Source organism: Thermobia domestica, chromosome 1 (genome assembly GCF_964235325.1).
Source record: "Thermobia domestica chromosome 1, izTheDome1.hap1.1, whole genome shotgun sequence".
Taxonomy (NCBI): Eukaryota; Metazoa; Arthropoda; class Insecta; order Zygentoma; family Lepismatidae; genus Thermobia; species Thermobia domestica.
The window spans coordinates 60210535-60231166 of NC_137454.1; the positions used below are offsets into that span (position 1 = coordinate 60210535).

The 20632-nt window shown below is 36.1% G+C and overlaps 1 protein-coding gene across 4 annotated transcripts in view; it reads left to right on the plus strand.

Annotated features, from left to right (window-relative positions):
- The first annotated feature begins 538 nt into the window (after positions 1-538).
- kis (chromodomain helicase DNA binding protein kismet) overlaps positions 539-20632 on the plus strand; it is a 158499-nt gene continuing 138405 nt past the window's right edge. For all 4 annotated transcript variants that reach the window (XM_081757548.1, XM_081757556.1, XM_081757560.1 and 1 more), the window contains exons 1-2: positions 539-673; positions 14156-14225. The gene's annotated coding sequence lies outside the window, so the exon portion shown is untranslated. The remainder of the gene's footprint in view (positions 674-14155; positions 14226-20632) is intronic.

Below are 20632 nucleotides of genomic sequence, written 5' to 3' on the forward strand. Positions count from 1 at the left end.
TGTAGCCCTCCCAGCCCGTAAATAGATATACGCCGAATCCTTAATATCACATAATCTGCATATGAAACATACAATACTAAAACAATTGTTTAAAGAAGAAGCTTGAATATTGACTATAATTTGAAGGTCATGTCCTTTGGGTGTTTTTTTTTTTTCCTCTTACGTATAGCAAATATAAATAAAGATTAAAAAGGGGTGTGATTCTTAAAAAAAAGTAATAAACATTCACTACATGAATGATTTTATAAGCATAAGTTTGTCACTTCAAAAAGAGGTGTAAGTCGCAAAACAACTAGTGCTAGTTAGTTTACAACACATTCTAAAATAAGATCAATTTATGGCGTTCAACGGCGAAATTTACATTTGATGTCTCCGTAACATTTATTGCACTACTGCAAGAACACATTACGATTGAAAATGTTGCTATCCGGGTACTTTGACGAATGCAATAACATTATTGGTTGTTGGCTGCGACACATTTCTAAAGTCCCATTGTAAAATCTATTTTGATTGGTCAATGGTATCTGACAAGCGAGCTCAGTACGTATTATTCTAACCAATTAGAACTTCGGTTTTAGTAGAATGTCGTGCATTTTACACGATACCGTACGATATGTGGAAAGTGGAAGGATCTCAATAAAATTGAAATTACAAAGGTCTGGATCTGACATAGGTGAGTATTTTCTTTATATAATATAAATAATTTTTGTGTGCAGTTGTGTCTGATAACTATGTTGTGACAAGAACATTTGTGGAATAAAAGATGAAGTAGAAGAAAGTATTGAACCTATCGAAGCATCCAAGCCGAAAGGGGACACTTCGAATGGCGTTCACAAAGTTCATTGTTCTCTCATCCGTACTATTTCTTGAAGTGTTTCTTACCCGAAATGTGCTCTGATTAAATGTAAATATCAATATTATGTTTGTTGAACATTCATAGTGGGTAGCTACAATAGTTAGTTACTAATGCTAAGAGAGGGGGTGTTCAAGTGTTTTTATCGACGAAGAGAGTTTTTTTTTTTTTTCTGGAACAGCCAAGACCTTAGTGTGAGTATTTCGTGCGTATTTGCTTAATTTCCTTTTTCATCAAGTATGCTTTATACATTGATAACTGTGTTGTATATTGCCCTACATTGGGCAAAACACATAATATTAGCTTTCTACTAGCTATATATTATGCTATATTTTGACATCTTGAATTGTTTTCACGTAACTAATGCGGGATGCGATATTTACAATTTCCAGTCCAGCATATGAGAAATGTAGGATATCCGAGTGAGACATTTCTGAGAAGTTGTAGTAACCTCCCAGTAGGAAAATATAGTCGTTTCTCTTACTTATTTGTATTTGGTTTCCTTTTAATGTTATAGGTGGGAATTTTTGTATTCGCAATTTATTTTTTCTCTTTCTCTGGTTGATAGAAATGAATAAGAAAAAATGATCCCATCATATGAGAACTTAGGAAGAAAGATTATTTTGAAATTTAAGCCGTGGAAACTATTCGAAGATGCAAACTTTGAACCTGCTAAAATGTCATTTATATAGTGAACGAGTAGGAAAGTCTACTTACATAGGTGCCTGCAAGCTAAAGTTGCATTGGATCGTGATTTACTTCATCCTCCTAATGTACAGTTGTGTTAAGAGTCTTTAGTAGCAAAAATATTTTTTGCTGGGGGTACTTCAGGAGTGCAGATTAAGTTTAAGAACATAAGGCCTTGTGCAGAAGAAGTGATTTTGGGTATCTTTTAATTTCTTCCCCAGTCTTGCAAATATAAAATCTCCAGTATTACCTACTTCACAAAACAACTGAGCGAGCGAAGGATGTTGGAAGCCCCGCAGGGCTCGTTTAAGTATTGGTTCCTATGAATGTTCTGCACAAAGTGCACTCTCATCCAAGAAGTTTACACTCAACTGTTTTTAAAGATATATTTCTAAGGAACAAATTTTTGCAGGAACTGATGTAAATAGTAAATAATTATAGCTGGCTTGTATGTTTACATGAACCATACATGAAGGAACTTATTATTCATGAACCAACAAGTAAGTGATAGGATAGGGAAAGAAGTGACGGAAGAGAGTGCAATTGTAAGGGGCGTTCGACAAGGATGCTGCTGTCACCAAGACTATATAACGTTTAGCTAGAAGACATAGTGAAAAAGAGTTTACATGATGATGGTGGCATTTCAGTAGGAGATAGAATGATAACATTTGCAGACGATATGGCGCTTGCAGAATTAGAAAAGGAAAGCAATAAAATGTTAGAAAACCTGAGAATGGGCTTTGAAGAATATGGGATGAAAATAAACGTTAGAAAGACAAAAGCCACGGTGATTGGAACGAAGAGATCTTTGTCAAATATAAAAGTGGGAGGGGACAAGATAGAACAAGTGAATAGTTTTAGATATTTAGTGTTCTTAGTAATGACATGAAATGCAAACGTGAAATAAAAGCAAAAATAGGAATGGTGAAAGAAGCCATTAGGGGGAAGAAAAGTCCTGTTTTGTGGGACCTTGAATCATGAATTGAGAAAAACTCATAAAATCCTTCGTGTGGAGTGTTGTACTGTATGGGGCGGAAACGTGGACATTACATAAAAGTGATGAAAATAGACGAAGCCTCTGAAATGTGGGTGTGGGGAAGAATGGAAAGAATTAGTTGGGTCGATTGGAAAACGAATGAGAGGGTGTTAGAAATGGGGGGGGGAGAACACTTTTAGATATTGTTAAGAGGAAGAGAAACTTGTTGGGCCATTACCTAAGAAGAAATTGTATCATGAGGGACGTCATAGAGGGTATGGTGGCGGGAAAGAGAGGCAGAGGGCGAAGGAGACTACAATTAATGGATGATATAAAAACAGGAAAATCATACGTGAAGACGAAGAGGTTAGCGGAGGATCGTGGAGCATGGTAGCTTCTCATCTGCTGTGTCCTGTCAATAAGGGCAGAATACCTATAATGATGATGATGTATGTTTACATGTGTAGGGTTACTATAAGACCAATACAAGCCCTATATGGTCGTGAAAACAAGCGTATTTGAAAAAGTACTAGGGTAAATTTACAAAACACGCTCCAGCTGCGCATCAAGGGTATAGTAGGGTAGGGAAGTTTTGATCCATTTTATAAAATGTATATAGTGTAGTTTCTCGTTTCTCGGAGAGTATACCAGCTGGAGCGGCCATTGTAAGGTTAAACCACTTTATATTTCACAAGTGCTCTTCGAAATTGTATCACTGAAAATTCACATTAAGGTACTTGTAATTTCAGCGCACAAGCATTAACTTAATCTACTCGACGATCCGTAAAAGTAATACTATCTGACAGGTAAGGCATCCAGTAACATCAGGAACAGTTTGCTCTGTGCTCACTTACGCGCATTTGTCATTAAGACGCCTATTCCCTATGAACTCTTCCCCGCGGGCTCTTCAGCTTCCTTCTGACCTGACTTAGGTACACCAATGTTTTTTGTGGCCGGCCACCTAGCACAAGTTGGTTTCTCCATGTACACATTAGCTTTTGTGACATGTCTGGATCTTATATGATAATCGTCAAAACATTCTAATTTCTCAAACTGTGGCCCCCCCTTGAACTTTAGGTATGCTATGTAAGTTAGGCCTATTGTCACGTCTCCCAGCGCGAATATTTTGATGGCAGGTGGATATTATTATCTTCAATCTTGCACATATAAAATCTTCAATGTTATCTCCAGTGTTATGTCACACAATATAGCTGAGCGAGCGAATGGGGTTAGAAGCCCCGCGCAGGGCCCATTTGTTTCTACCTTTAGCGCAATTTAGACAAAAACAAGATACTTGGTTCTGGAGCCATGAGACGAGTTGGGGAGATAATAAATGCCATTCATTTTGATGGACAATTGAAAGAAATTAGTGAAAGAATTAAGACTTTGCATCAATTATTTTGAGTAGTACACTATTCTTAAGCTTAACCTGAACAATTTCAGGATTGTGTTAAATATACCTAATGAATTTTGGAAGTTTAGGAAGATTAATGATATTCGCAAGTATTTTTTTCTCTATATATGTTTGAGAATTACTAGACCGAGTAGACTGAGTTACATTACTACGTTCGTCAGCAAGAATGGATATCGCATATGTAATGTTTCTCAAACTTGGATCTAGTGGGCTGACTTGAATACTAAAACACAATTGCAGTAGTTCTTTGTGAATTGCGACGCCTGAGATTATTGTAGTTTGTGATTTTCTTGGCTGCTACATTAATTTCGTGCTTTCTATATATATAAGTTATATATTGTGTAGTTGAAACGTTTAGTTTCCGTATTCTGCATTACGAAGTAGGTTCCCCCTTCCTCTTCTTCAGAATATGCAGTATTCAGTTTTCATATTCATTAGGAAATAATATTTTGAGCTCTATATAATCTTGAATTGGTAATTATGCAAATATTAATTTTATCATTATCATGAAATTTAGAATGTAATTCAGTCCATAGGAACATGCATAACCTAACTCACTGTATACTACTATACCCTTACATTCTACACTTCATTTTTGTGTAATCTTTCGCCACATGGACACCAAATATGGAATTAAAGTATGAATTGGGGGCCGCGCTGGCGCAGTGGTAGAGCGTTTACCTCGTGCATGGGGTCTGTGATTCGATCCCAACTCGCGCCTAGTGAGCTTTGTGGTGGACAAACAGGTTGTCTGTCTGCCACGAAATCATACAACGGTCATATAAGTCAAGAAATTTATCTTTCGGGTCACGATTTTTTCTTTATTTGTACAAATATAAGTACAGGCTGGAAGATTTTGAAGTCAAAATTCACCACTGAAAATGTCTATGGTCGGCGTTAGAGGCTACCAAATCTGAAGCCAAGCACGCTTCTATCGCATGCATGAAAATTCGGCCTAATTCGCACCCAAATTCGCTCTTGAGAATTTTATGAAATTTTATGGTTTAGTAAAGAAAAGGTCACGAAATTTTAGTTTGGAATTTTAGTAGACACCCTGACAAACACCGTGTGCGTAGGTTTTCTCCCACTTTCTTCATTCCACCATTTCTTTCATTTCTCACTATCACCGTCGCTTTAGCCTAGGCGCAGTGGTGCTGTTCAACCGGTTCGCTGGAACCGGTTGTTAACATATTTCGAGTTCGCAGAACCGTTCGTTATACCCACATATAAACACACACAAACGTAGATATAACCTAGCCAAGAGTAAAAGTAGGAAGCCAAACTAATTATGTGGCTGAACCTGGCAGAACCCATTTTCTGAAATCGGAAATAAACCTTTCAGATCGTTTGTTCATAATTGTTATAAAATTTTAGTTTGTTTGTGATTTATAAACAATTTATATCATAAACAAAATACTCTGTGCCAACCTCATTTAGTAGAACCCATTTTCGAAAATTGATAATAAACCATGCAGATAAGTTTTCTATATGTTTTGTATTTCTATTAGCATAGCAAGCGTATGTATTGCAAAATTTCAGCCGGAAGGAGGAGCTTGTAAAATACAAATTTTTCAGTCAAAAACAATTAAGCTATTTGAAGAACATTACTTTGCTCTTTACTAGAAGACTAATGGAGGGTGGAGTGAACGGTAAATTTCAAGTGTCTTTGTTCTTGGAAATTCTTACAGCTACAGGGGTAAACATACGATCTCTCAGAACAAGCTATAGGCGTTTATTCCTTAATCTCAAGTGCTTAGATACCAAGAATGAGAACTTGGATTATACGAGTGAAGGAGTAAGGGTTATTTATACATATTTGACAAACATACAGACTATTATCAACAATTGTCGATCCATTGCTGAATGAAGGTCTTTCCAATGCTTTTTTTTTCCAACCATTTATCTTGAACAATTCGTTTCTAAGATATTCGAAGTGTACATAATTTCGTCACACCACCTTCTATTAGTATGCTGTATAGGTCGGTACACGTCACAAGAGGAATTATATCTAGTCATAACCTATCCGTTGTAATAGTGCATTTCTGTTGTACGCAGTATGACATACCGGAACCTTTTTAATGTGAACGGAATATTCCCTCTTCTGTATAAAAAAACGGTTGACGAGAAATTTCGAAAATATCAAATTTTATGTAGTTTTATTGACAATCAAAGTTTTTATTGTTTTCCTTTGCTGTTTCATACAAAAGTGTAGAGGTTCAAGTCTGAACAATTGGAGCCTATTTTGCTCATTATTATTATTATTATTATTGTTATTACTCTGTAAGGTATACATCTTTTTAACCATTATGAACCTGATGTCCAGTACCGGCACTTTTTTTAAAAAAAAATAAAAATAAAACCCTCTCACTAGGAGAGAGAGAGAGAGAGAGAGAGGCGGTTGTTTAAAAAATTAGAATGGCACTACTGCCTAGGCGGGACGTAAAGCTTAATGATTTCATTTCCTTTTTGAAATGTGAATTATACATGATTTGTTGGGTTGGAATATGGCGTGTGTCAGCATTGATGCTACACGAGACATAAAACTATAGCTTAAAGTAAAATCCAAACCGTGTTAGGCACTATAACATTAGGGAAGGCGATAAATTTCACATGTATTGAATGTGTTAGGTAAGGTGAATTGAAGAACGCGAAACCAAATAACTAAGAAATGAAAATACACTGGGGGTGATTGTGCGGTATATGTGTACCGGATATTCAGAAAGTAACTATGCAGTGCCGTGTGGTGTCCTAATTGATGACTGATATGATCGTCAATTAGTAATACAACATTTTCCATTGTTTAACATATTTGAACCCGACCCGACCCGACTTGACTTCACCGGATTATTTTCTATGGGATACGATGAAGGGAAGGCCTATGAAGGCAGTCCGCACACCATACTAGAACTCCAAGCTGCACTGACACGTCACATTCGGAACATCACTCCTGATGTTCTGCACAATGTCTTCAAGAACATGCAGAATAGTGTGCAACTGTGTCTTCAAGTGCAAGGAGATCACTTCGCATCTCATAACTTCCATGACAAAGTTTAGCTTCGAGTTAATTTCAGTTGTTTAAAGTGGTTTATGGAAAATAAAATACGGCAAGTAATGAACTGCATAGTTACTTTCTGAACACCTTGTACATCATGATTTTTTTTTCTGTATAAATTGACGAATTCTTTGTTACCTAGTGGTTACTGTATTGTGCTACTTCAGGGCTCGAATGATAGATTTCGTGTTTGTGTGGAATCGTGCACAGGAATACGTTTTATTGCACAGATACTGAGCAAATTTTATGTATTCCGGTGTTGTTTTTGATTTTATCTACTCTATAGTTTCAGTGACCACTGTACGCCCTTCTCCAGAGACTCTAGGTTAATTTTAAGAGAATAAATATCTTTTACGTATTCTTGAAGTTAAGGTTCATTTTACATTAGATTTCTGTAAAACTTCATTATTAATCAAAAGAATACTATGGGTTATATATGACTTCTGCAGACATGTTTGTAACGATTACTAGTAGTACTGTAAATGTATTTATTTATATTTTTATTAAATAAGTTTCATTTCGATCATTTTGATTTGTAATGTTTATCCATTAACTACATTCATCTTTCAAAATTTCACCTGTAGTTTCTAAGATGTTCGCAGTGATGATGCAAATTAGGGGATAAAATAATTGAAGTCAATATAGGGATAAGTAAAACATATTATTAATAAAAATCCCACAGTACATGAGTTTAAAGTTGATCTTCTTCAAATTTTTCGTAGGGTTGAGTGATTTCCTAAAGAGGATACGATCGATTTTTAACGAGGTTGGTCTACCGAAGCTCCTTTATTTATTTACTCTGTGTGTCGTTCGTCCGAAAGCCAAAATATGTGTCCGTTCGTCTGTCCGAAGACATAAAATCTCAATACTACTTGATAGATCGCCAATTATTTTTTCCAGGAATTTATTATTATTATTATTATTATTATTATTATTATTATTATTATTATTATTATTATTATTATTATTATTGAAGAAGTTGGAAGAACACAAAAATAAATGTGTGTCAATAAGAAGACTGTCTCCGTCATCCGACTTTCGACCGGATATACGTAAGCCCTCGTAATGAGTTTGGTGACATTACCACTTACGGTGTATCGAATCGGACAGTAACTGTAAATGAGGGTAGCGAACGAAATATAGAAAATGAAATGTACTCAGTGGAACACGAAATTGACGGACAAATTTACACTAAGTTTTAATGATACCCTGCCGACATCATGAGAAATTCATCCTTACAGAACTACGTATTTTAAACAGTTCTACAATATAGAGACACTTGTAATCTTCCTTTGATCATTGTTGTGAAGTAGTTTTTCCTCTTCTACAAGAAAAAAAAAAAAAAAGTGAGTCTTAAATAGTGATGATTTTTAAAACCTGATATAATAGTTTCATTATTTTTTGAAGTGTAGATGCATCTCTGGTATTTTCGAAATTTTATTCCAAGTATGTGTCTGTTTAATTCTTGTACTTTCCTTGATTTACAGACTGTAAAAATGTCACACCAAGTCATTTTGAAAATGTATTCTTACCTGTATTGTTTTTTTACCGACTAGATCTTTGCTCGTCAACTATAAGAAATCACTTAAATCATGGAATTGTTGGAACGTGTGTTCCTAATTCTTTATTTTTAGACTCCTTACTATCTAGCATTCTCACACTACACAATTATTTTGGCTGTCTGCGCTAAACACTTTACTGCGTGCTACAAATGAAATATCAATATACGTCTGCCATAGATAGTCGAGAAACGAAGTAGCCAAGCAAAGATCCGGTAGAAGGCAGCAGCGATTCCAGTCAAGTCGGATCATCGTTTCAATAATGTTTACTATTGATAAAATACATCGAAATGCCGTACTTTTGTGTGTGTGTTTGGAAAGGGGGGGGGGTCATACAAACCCCACGAGAGCCAAAGTGGACTAAAATAATTCGTTTCGTTATTCACTTTTCTTATTGATATGCAAATTAAGTTGTTAACTTGGACTAATAGAAGTCTTTGTAAACTAACTTGGACTAAGTTAGTTATTCTGTACTCTATAGTACTTTGAACTTGTCCATATGTAATTCTGTATAATGGTTTCACTGCTGCAACTGTTTATCTTTTTGTTCTTCTGAATTGACCCTTGACAATTATATGAACAAGTAGGCCTACGTAAAGATCAGTACAACGTATTTTTATCAGGAGTCCTTCGTCAGTGAGTCGGCAGACGTATCGCATTTGTGGCCAATTAGTCCTGGTTCCGAGTTCAAATGGAGGACAGTTTCTCTCGGATGTAAGTCGAGAAGCGGTTTGGATTCCGCTTTAAGCTTATGTGGCCCCCTTTTAGCATAACCCGGTTGTTGCATAACACCAAGCTGAAACAAACTTATTTCTGTCCATATATGATATGAATACATAGAGCAAATTATTTAAACAAAAAAACCTGGTTTAAACAAAAAAAAAAAAAAAAGTTTAAACCAAAAAACTTTTTTTTTTTTTTTTCAATGAAAACCATGGTTTTTGCCAACCCTGGTTTCAAACCAAGGACGAACATTCGAGATAGTTTCAGACAAGGTAAATATACATTCTATCTGTAGAGGTCCAGATAAACCTACTCGAATGTTCCAAACAACAGTTAATCTCGAATGTTACATAAAATCCAAGAACGTTCTGTTCAATCAGCTAAAGGAGAGAGACAAAGAACTAAGTCACCAAATGTAATATTGCCAATTTCCTGAGAAGGTAGTTATAGGGTGCTTTTGCTAATACAGTTATAGGATAATTCGTGCCTAGCATACATGGTATGTTTTCAACTCATCACAAATGTATTTATTGTTAACGGTTCTTATGCATTGCCCATCACCACGTTGCTACGGTTCTTCACACAGAATTTTATGAAAATGAAAATGGGAGCTAGTGACTTCTTGCAATTACAACGTTTTTTACCTACAGTTTATTTATTTATTTATTTATTGATGATCTGTTTTCCTTCTACCGTTGCAAGAACTTTTGTGTGTCCGTAAAGTACATTTATAGAGGAGGAAAACATTTCAGGTGTGTGTGTTAATTTTGAAGAAAGTTGTGCTCTTCGCTCTTGCGACTACTATTTCTCATGTTCAGGCTTTAATTTCAAAGGTCAATAAATCCAGAACCAATGGGCCGATTTACAACTGGTTTGCAGTTTTGGGTTCAAAATCAAAGACCACATATGCACATGAATTTGCATTCCATTCTGCGACAAGTGGGTGTCAAATGAGAGAAATCCTGGGTGAAAGGACGTGGAATGACTCACCAAGCGATGTTTATAACGTCAGAATTGCACTTGATGGGATTGCGGGAAAACTCTCACTGTAGTCGTAAATAGGATTCGAACTTTCGACCATATTGAGAATTTTCCCGCATGTTCCTTTTATTTATTATATTAGTTGAATAATGCGGTATTTCCATAACACAATCTGAACACTCCCCAAAAGATATTTTTACGTAATAAATGATAAATTATCTTACGCTTAACTGACAAGCTGTAACTTGTGGAATTACGATATATTTTTTTTCGGCTGTTGTTTACATACGGCCATAGAAAATTTCTTTATTTATGTAAGTTTCACTTTTCCTGGCTTTGTATAAGAAAAGTAAGAATTATACTCAGTAATTGGGCATTTGAAACTTCTTCAATCAAGCTCTGACACGTATCTGCTGCATTTTTTTTTTTTTTTTTAATCGTGTTCAGAATAAGGTGAGTCGTATTGCCGTTGTACGAGGGGTGATACAAAAGTAGTAAGACATTTACAATAGACACAAAAATCAGAATAAAATACTTTCGCTTTTCCATATCTTCAATAGTTCTCCATATATATATATATATATATATATATGAGTTCAAATGAAAAAGGTACGAAACGTTGTGCAAACCAAACCAGCTGGAATAGGTATATACCGTTTTGGGATAACGTAGTGCGACATCTAGGGAAGATAATGTAGTGTCTGGCGTGGTTGTGAGCCTGCCCGGACGCCTATTACATGACACAGGAGAGAATGAGGAAGTTGTATGTTCCGTCCAATTGACACTTTAGTGCGTGGGGAAGTAATTGCGTTCACACTGAAATATTCGACGCTTGAGAAGCAGCATGTGTTATCTGATTTCTAACTGCGGAACGGGTTAACCCGGCCGATGTTCATCGCTGGATGGTGGTCGTATACGGGGGAGACTGTGTGTCCGACAAGTCAGTGAGAAAGTGGAATGCCCGTTTTCGTGAAGGCCTGGAGAGTTGGAGTGATGACCCGAGACCAGGCCAGACAAAAACGGTAATCGCGTCCGAACTCATCGACAAGGTGGACGACCTGGTGAGAAGTGATCGGCGTGTCATCGTACGAATGTTGGCTGTGATGGTGAGGGTCAGCGTTGGGACAATGTGGACAATTGTGCACGACAGATTGTGTTACTGGAAGGTGTGCGCGCAGTGAGTTTAGAAGGTGCTCGGCGAACTGCAAAAGCAATTGCGTATGGGGCTAGCACTGACCCATGAGGACCTCGTATTCCTGAAGCGGATCGTCTCCATTGACGAGAGCTGGTGACGTACATCGAACTAGAGATAAAGCGAGACGCATGGAATGTCACCTCCCCTTAAAAATTTTAAAGCTGTGCCCTTAGCAGGCAAGGTGATATTTAGCGTTGACTTCCGAGATCCGACACCCATCTAGCACAGGAAAACCATTAATGGTGATGTATACTATGAGACACTCCGTAGCCTACGCAAGTCCATCTAGAGCAAACGGGCTGTGCTCCTCATGGAGGAGTGATTCTGCTCCACGGTATCGCTCATCCACACATCTCCCAGGTCATACCAAATGTACTGGACAGGTTCAAGTGGGAGCAGCTTGAGCATCCGCCCTACAGCTCGGACATGTCGCCTTCGATTCCCGTGTTTGGTCCGCTAAAAAACAATAATAATAAAAAAAAACTAAAAGGGAAACGCTTGTACTCGAACGACGAACTGAAGGACACATTGGAGGACTAGCTGTTATCACAGACACAGGAACTCTAGAAACAGGGAATGTTTAGGCTCGTGAAATAGTGGGATAGTTGTGCGCAGGCCTCTTGTGATTGATCACTTTTGAATAGTGAGAGATTTTACCCTCATTTATCATTTCGTACCTTTTCATTTGAACGCTCATCATCATATAGGAGGTATAGTGGTTTGAACACGAGTAGTCAAGATGATGACACAAAAATAGAGAAAAACAAAGTGAGAGCTGTTAAATACCTTTGCGGAGAGTTTGATCTGCTCGAACACTGCCCTTTTCTCCAGATCTGGCCCTTAGTGACTGTTAGACGCAAGAAGTTTGAAGACGATGCTTAGGTAATCGCCGCTGTGGAAGCATCTTGGGAAGGTCAAGACAAAAATTCTTTTGTAAGGGTATTCAGGGTATAGAAAAAAAGACAGACTAGGTGTATCGGCTTCTTAGGAGAGTGTGTAGAAAATAAATATAATTTTAAACCATAATTGTTGTACTACTTAATCGTTATCATTACTTTCGGACCCAACCGCGTATGTTCCCTAGACCGGAGCACGCTAGGTTCTTTTATCCAAACAACTTTCTACTCCATAAAACATAAGGCAAATCGTCACTACAGTCTGAAAGCTTCTCACGAGAGTAGTGAATGATGACATGCGGTGGTTTTGCTTTACTGCATTTTTTACAGCTACATCTTCTGCTCATATGATTGCGATATGAAATGGGTGTGATCAAGTTGATTTTTTAAATACACTTTTTGTGGTAAAAGAGGTAAATAATACCGTAATTTCATATGAGTCAATTTTAGGAATTCGTCGAATAAAATTACATTAGGAAGTCGAAAATCCGAACTAATTGGGACTACAGGTAGTTCGGATTTTCGAAAATGATCAAGAAAATGCCATTTAGGTTTAAATATGCTTTGCGGTATGTTATTTTATCGATACAGTGGTTATACAGTGCATACAGTAATTACAATACCGTACGTAAGGCTACTTAAATTTAATTTTTCTGAAGAACCTGCTGGTGCACTAAATTAGTGTTCTTGTAACTCTCACTTAAAACTTAAACTTGGATAGGCCTAAAGGAAAATAAAAATATGCATGACAAACAATTGCATATGAATGAGCTTTGTAAAAACAGATTTCACACAACGCCGACCCTATTGTTTGTTTATCGCTACCGCTAAGACATGTATAAAGCTTCTCGGGACCGCGTTCGGATTATCGACATCCCGCTGTAACTGAATCAGTTTTAAGAGCTGGTTCTGGGGGAAACAAGAGCCTCAAACAGAGGATCTTTGGATTAAGCTGCTGTTTCCTAACTCCTGACGAAAACTGTGTTGTTCATACTAACATGGGGGCGTCACTATGTTATTTTGACTAAACAAATTACTCATGCTCCATCTGAATGATTATAATTTGTCGTCTGCTCCCATGAAATATACTAGAAACAGTGGGAAGAATTTTCAATGCATATTCGTGATGGAAAAAAGAGTCATAAATTACGATGGGTTTATTTGTTGTAGTTATATTCATAATTTGTCAAGAAAATGTTTGAGTAATAAGTTCTTCCAGATGTAATCTGAGTAGACCTTTCATTTCTAATTCATCTTTTATCAGTTGGCTGTATGATAAACCTCCGTTTGCATTATGATTTATAATGTGTATAATTTTTATGTGGCAAACACCCCAACCTACTATCCTTCGGCTTACCGTGGGATCATCGAAGTTAAATGTTGCTGGATCTGATTAATTCAATGAATGGCCGTTAGAGAAAACCTAATATATTGGCAGTGCAGCACTGGCTTATACTTGGAGAGATGCCTGAAAGATCGGCTGTCGAGAAAATCAGCGATAACTGCAATATGCTGGCCATACACTCCCCAATTTCAGATGGCCGTCAGATCAGATTTAGTCTTTGTGGGATTCTTGCCAGGAAGTTTAAATTAATATCGAACAAAATCGTGCCCAAATTAACATTAGACCAACTAGGTATAAGCTACCCTAGACAGTATACGCGGGGACTTTTAGACTCCATGTACACTGTCTAAGGTTAATAATAATGTGATATTTTGTGAAAATTGGCGTTTTAGCTTCTGTGAAGCGCAGTAAATTGCATCAAGTTAAACATCACAATTCTGGAAATTGTTTAAAATCATATTTTCTTACTTTTAGGACCTTAATTGCATATGGAATTGACAATGAGATCCAATATGTAGGAGTGAAGGAGCGCCAGTTTTACGTAGTGAGTAATTTTATATAATTTGTGGTAATCGTAATCTTAATTTGTACAACTGATGTTTTCCTAACTAATAGCATGGTTAACTCAGATATAGAACAGCTAATTGAACAATATGGACAAACAGTACTGTATTTGTTGATAATTCAAATGGCATATGTGAAACTAGCAATATATATATATGGGGACGCAGAGCTTAAAAGAACGTAATTTGTTCTTCCGAATTCTGTCTACCTTTCTAATTTCTTATCACTATTCTGGAATCGCAAATTAGATTTTCCTGTGTTCGAAATTGCAGTGTAACAAATAACTATTAGGTGGATAGTAAAATCAGTCAACATACTTTAGTGCTTTTTTTTCCAATAGAAAATCCATTCAACATTGTTTCACGTCTTTATTTGTAAGTTATTTTAACACGTCTTTAATTCTGAATAGTGTCCTGATAGTTACATACATATTCAAATGTCAGATTACTCATATGATTTTCAGAAATTTGGACTTTCATGCATTTAGTTTGCTCTTTCTAGAGATGTGCCGATACCACTTTATCACCAATACCCGATACCGATACTGAAGAGGCCGATGTCGACACTTTCGAACACGTTTCTTATATATTATCAGGAATTTTCATAATAATGAAATAAGCAACATTGTAATAAAGATATAAGACCAAAATTTGACAAAGACAAAAAGCAAAATTTCGTATTAGGTTCCGCACAAAAATATTTCCTCTAAACTTAATCCAGCTCACATAAAATGAACCAAAAAGCAGCAAATACTTATATAGTGTAAACTTAATTCTAAGAGTCAGTGATTGATATTTAGAGTGATAATGTACTTTTATAGTTACATTGTATTTACTAGTCTCTGTTACATACATATAATGCAAACGGATACTACCGTTACAAATTTTTATTATTTACAAAATTATGCATTCTGAACCAGGTGTTGCTGTGTATACCGTCAAAAATAAAATAGAGTTATTTAAATGAAGTCGAAAACGATAAGACTATTAACTTCAGAACTTTTTTTTTTTAACCAGTAAGTAGGAGAAAATAAAGATAAAGTGAGCATCTTGTGGCTTTCTTCCATAGCATTTTTTTCTGAATCGGAACGTCTGCCTCGTTTGGGATTCAAATAACGGGTCTGCTATCCTTACCACGGACGCCCGAAGGGAGAGGGCACGGTGGGACCCCTGGCTCACGAAAATGTATACGTAATGTAGCAAACCACGCATGTTAAATACCAGACGTAATATAGCAACCATGGAATCGCCCCCCCCCCCTAGAAAATTTTCTTCAGGCGCCCATGATCCTGACTGAGGACCTTTGGTTTTGCTTCAGCACTATTTTGGCATCGAGGAACTAAAAATATCAACTGAGTACTGGTAGTGCAAATCAAAGGCGTACACATGCATAAAGAAATCGATTGTACATTCTAATGTAAATAAAATAAACAGTTTGTATGTGTGTGTGTGTGTGTCTGTCTGTGTGCGACCTGGAGACCAGACGAATGGACCGAGACTTGCCAAATTTGGGTCACGGGTACCTTGATCCAGGCCCCAGACAATGACGAAGCTTTTTTTTTTTTTTTTTTTTTAAATCGAATCAGGGGCGCATCAGACTTGTTGACTGAGTTACCAATTTTGGTTACGGATACCTTGGTCCAGGCTCCAGACCACGGCGAAGTGGGTTTTTTAAGATTTCGAACCTGGGGTCTCAGGGTGCGTTTTCGTGTAACAGTAGTAGAAAATGACCGATATTAGTGTCGAATTCGTAGTTTTCGCGGTCGCAGAGATCAATGGTGGAACTCTAATCGCATTCACTTCCAAATTCACCCTATTCCGCTGCGGGCCGGTGATCACCGGGGGTGGGGTGATACCGAAACATGTAAAATTAATCCAAAATGACCGATATTAGTTGTCAGATCCATAGTTTTCGCGGTCGCTGAGATGAATAGTGATACTCTACAGGCATTGACTTCCAAATACGGCTCCCATGCGTAGAATGGGTATATTCAGCTAGTTGATAACAATCAGATCAACTTTAAGTCTAAAAGAAACCGATGAAATATAAGTTAATATTAAACAAATTGAAAATTGTTCGGAAAATGTATTGGTAAATATCAGTGTCCACAAGGGTGGTCCTTAATTTTTGATTTCTGCATTTCTTTGGACGAACCCCTTAAAATGGTTCCATATGGAACCAAATTAAGCCAGGATAAAGATTAGCTCCATTGAATAATATTAAATGGTGCCTCAAGCGACCTAAAGTTTTGAATTCGATTACAATACACAGTATATGGAAAAAATCTAGAATAAACTCTTGTAATTTAGAAACAGCTTAAGGGAATGCGAAGATACCCTGGGTAATGAAACTAGAGGAAGAAGACACCTAATGTTGTATAGTATTGTCATAGCGGCTATCTTAAAGTCCGCCATCTTGGATTCAGATCAAAATTTTTAAATAGGAAGAGGGTCATGTGACATCGTTTTGAGATAGCGTTTCACCAGAAGCACAAATCTGGTACTATTTTAAAGGTAGCTCTAGTCGTGTTAAGAATTATTACCTGTGAAAAGTTTTCTCTTTTTCACAGGTAATAACTCTTGCACGACTAAAAGTAAAGACATGAGTTTGGCGCGAAAAGAACAAAAGGGATATAAACAGTTTTAAATGAAAGAGGTACGCAAAAGAAAAGTACACTTCTGAAAATGATTTGTTTGAATTTTATACACCAAAAGACATGGGGGTAAGCATTTCAAGAAATGAAGAGGAAAACCTAGTTAAGAATGTTAGAGAAAATGTGAATATGGATGCGTATGTGCCCGGACCCTCCAAGAGATGTAAAAGGGAAAAGCTAATTTTATTACTCCAAGACTGGTTGCTTCTCTTGATCGATACAAGGCCACTGATAGAGCAACAATACATATTCTGACAGCAACGGCAGAAGCATTAGGTCATAATGTAGAGAAACTAGTAAAAAAAAAAAAAAAAAATAGGTTTTCCATTCACTGATGCTGAGAAAAAATCCGTAGCGGAGTTTCACAGGACCACAAAAACAATTTCGGAGTGCATCAAGTGCGTTAGTTGTGCAATGGGACGAAAAAAACTGCCGAGTTGGATTGGTATAGAGTGTCGACAGGTTATCAATAATTATTACAGAAGATGGTCATGAGAAGCTAATTGGTGTTCTCAGTTTGTCATCATCAAGAGTAGAACATATTGCTGTTATTACAGTTCATTGGCGTGAAGAATGGAACTTGGTAAGGTCGTGCAGGCAGTTTGTTGTGGCACTGCTCCCTGCAATATGTGTCATGTCAACGGTGCTTCCATTCTGCTAGAGCAGAAGCTCCAAAATAATAATCTATACTTCTCTTGTAGACACTACATTTATGATTTGGTTTTAAAATCTGTATTTGACAAATGTTGTGTTTCGTTTGCATCTCCGGACGTTCTCCTATTTAAACATTTTTGAAACGAGTGATCTACGTATCCCATTAACCATTACAAGACCTACAATTTTTGAAAGGTTTGTACAGTTATAGACAAATAGATACTGAATTACCTGAATAGATACTGAATTACCTCTTTCTAAATTTTCTCTTCATCTCTGGTACTTGACGGAGGAATACGTGCATTGTTTTTTTTTTTTTTTTTTTTTTTTTTTTTTTTTTTTTTTTTTTTTAATAAAGTTAGCATAATGAAAGAAAAAATGTTAAAAGGATTAAAACTGTAAAAGGAAACCGTGAAGCAGCAAAGACACTTGACGCAAGAGGTGAACTATAAAAATTGTGAAAAGAGAAATCAGTGATTTTGTTATAACAAACAAATATTTCTTGAGATTTGAAATATCCAGAAGGTTTCTTGAGTGTGATCCAATTTCATGGTCAAATAGCAATGATTATCTTCAAGGAAAGACAGTAGTTTAATTCATCCACATAACAAACGATGCAGTGGAAGGGGAGTGAAAATAATAGACAATTACAACAACGTTTTTACAAAAAATGAGGGTCGGAAACAGTTTCTTTTGCAGATAGTGAAGGCCCATAAACAATCTTTTCCTAGATGTGACAAAAGTGAACTGTGTAACAAATAAGGTTGAAAACTTATTGAAAACTTACCATAAAGCTACTACATAAATACGAGATATTTCAATTTCTTCCAAGTTTTAATTTTTCTTTTTCCTCATAATGGTCTATGAATCATCTTTATAGAAAAACTTATTTGTAGTTCATGGCGAAACAAATATTTAACTTTCTGTAGCAGTTTGTTTCCAGTTTATGTAAAATACTTCCAAAATTCTTACAAATCTGTGGTCCATAACTACAATAAAATAACATTACATCGAAGCATTTTGTTTTTCACACGTAATAACTCTTACATGATTATTGGTAGCTTGTAAATAATGCCAGATTTGTGCTTCTGTGAAATCGCTACCTCAAAACGATATGCAACATAACCCTATTTTTAATTAAGAATTTTAACCTGAATTCAAGATGGCGGACTTCAAGATGGTGGCCATGATAATGCTATACAATATTAGGTTGGTCTCTTCCTCGAGTAACATTATCCAAGATATCTCCCCATTACTTTAAGCAGTTTCTGAATTACAAGAGTTTATTCCAGATTTTCCCCATATGCTATGCATTGTAAACGAATTCAAAACTTAAGGTCGCTTGGGGCACTATTTAAAATTATTCAATGGATCTAAATTTTATTCTGGCTTAATTTGGTTCCATATGGAACCATTTTAGGGGGTTCGTCCAAGGAAATTCCTAAATTTATTTTTTCCCATATAAATAAGGACCACCCTAATATATATATTTTATTAGTTTGAATTACAAAGGCTGAATACAGCGTGTCAGGTTGGACCATTCATAAGCCTTTGTAATTCAAACTAATAAAATATATATATTAGGGTGGTCCTTATTTATATGGGAAAAAATAAATTTAGGAATTTCATTGGACGAACCCCCTAAAATGGTTCCATATGGAACCAAATTAAGCCAGAATAAAATATATATACAGCGTGTCAGGTTGGACCATTCATACGCCTTTGTAACTCTTAAACTAATAAAAAAATGCTGAAATTTTGAACCATACAAATACCGGGAGAAGGACGTGGTTTGAAATACTGTTATACCACGAGTTAACAGTGCTGCCAACCCATGCTGCTACATGAAGTTATTGCAATTTCAAATCTAAAAGGTAATCAAAAGATTACAATGTATTTATTTGTTAGGTTTGTATTTATTTGTTAGATTTGTTATTCATAGTTGCAAACCCCAGGACTACAGGATCAGTCATTCAAATTTTGGTGGCTTCTATAGCAGTACGTAGTAACAATAGTGAAACGGACATGGTGATTCATCCAAAATTACTTTAGTGTTTAATACTATGATCATGATACGACGGATGACTTCTTTCAAAAGCCTTTATTTCGAATAACTGCTTAGGTAAGTACCTCCTCGTCCAATTACATAGGTGACTTTCAATAGATGTGAAAATCGTAATGCCGTTCACAGCAGCTTGATATGTCAAACTATTCTAGAGATATGGTAAATAGTTTGCAACAGTGCTTAATATTAGTGCAAGGTTGATAAAACACGTCTTTCTTTATAGCTCTAAATACTGTAGTATTTGAGCTCTACTTTCATTCCTGTAACAGTGCCACTAAGGCAAATAGTCATTATGTAATTCCGAGAACTTGCAATTACTGCGACCAAAAAGTATTATAATGTTGCAGAAGCAAAGTAAATCAAAAATTGTTTTGAGAAGTTCCTACAAATACACCATTTTAAGTAATATATCGAATTTAATCATTTTTCATATCTCCGATTGGTTTGAGATATCAAATTACTGTAAACGGCATTATAATCTTTATGTCCATTGAGACCCATCTACGTAATTGTATATGACACTTATCTAAACACACTTTCGAAAATCTTTTTTTTTCTTCCCTGAAAATAGTCAAATATTTAGTTCCTTTTAACTTTGTACTTGTTTGAAATACGTAATGTGATGAATTGTAGTATTTGATACTAAGGTATTTATTTGAATGTTCGTCACCCTGCCTGTGTAACTTGCGTTATTACTGTTGTAGAACCTTCCAAAATTTGGTTGTTCTTCGACGTTTGTGATACTGTTGCGGCCTTAGTTTGCAACACTGCATAATAAATATAGAATTGTAAGTTTTTTCTTTGTAATACGTAATAACCTAACTGTCTTTTTTTTTTATTTTTTTAAAATACAACTATATTGGGTTGGGAACAGTTAATCTGGTAGTTCAGTGTATGGGTATTGAACTTTTTTCCCCTGACGATATTTGCGTGGTATAAAATTTTAGCGTTTTGTATCTATTTGTTTAAAAGTTACAATAGTGTATCAATATAAATTGTCCACTCTGTTGCAATT